The sequence below is a fragment of the Physeter macrocephalus genome, chromosome 15, assembly GCF_002837175.3.
Source record: "Physeter macrocephalus isolate SW-GA chromosome 15, ASM283717v5, whole genome shotgun sequence".
NCBI lineage: Eukaryota > Metazoa > Chordata > Mammalia > Artiodactyla > Physeteridae > Physeter > Physeter macrocephalus.
In genome coordinates this window covers 15,418,308-15,419,156 of record NC_041228.1, presented here as the reverse complement: position 1 = coordinate 15,419,156, position 849 = coordinate 15,418,308, and positions in this window count along the sequence as shown.

Below are 849 nucleotides of genomic sequence, written 5' to 3'. Positions count from 1 at the left end.
ATAAGACACTGATGAAAGAAATTAAAGATGATATAAACAGATGGAGAGATATACCATGTTCTTGGACTGGAAAAATCAACATTGTGAAAATGACTATACTCCCCAAAGCAATCTGCAGATTCAATGCAATCCCTATCAAACTACCAATGGCATTTTTACAGAACTAGAACAAAAAATTGCACAATTTGTATGGAAATACAAAAGACCCTGAATAGCCAAAGCAATCTTGAGAAAGAAAAACAGAGCTGGAGAAATCAGACTCCCAGACTTCAGACTATACTACAAAGCTACAGTAATCAAGACAGTATGGTACTGGCACAAAAACAGAAATATAGACCAATGGAACAGGATAGAAAGCCCAGAGGTAAACCCACGCACATATGGTCACCTTAGCTTTGATAAAGGAGGCAAGAGTATAAACTGGAGGAAAGACTTCCTCTTCAGTAAATGGTGCTGGGAAAACTGGACAGCTACATGTAAAAGAATGAAATTAGAACACTTCCTAACACCATACACACAAAAAAACTCAAAATGGATTAAAGACCTAAATGTAAGGCCAGACACTATAAAACTCTTAGAGGAAAACAAAGGCAGAACACTCTTTGACATAAATCACAGCAAGATCCTTTCTGACCCGCCTCCTAGAGACATGGAAATGAAAACAAAAATAAACAAATGGGACCTAATGAAACTTAAAAGCTTTTGCACAGCAAAGGAAACCATTAACAAGTGGAAAAGACAACCCTCTGAATGGGAGAAAATATTTGCAAATGAAGCAGCTGACAAAGGATTAATCTCCAAAATTTACCAGCAGCTCATGCAGCTCAATATCAAAAAAACAAACAACCC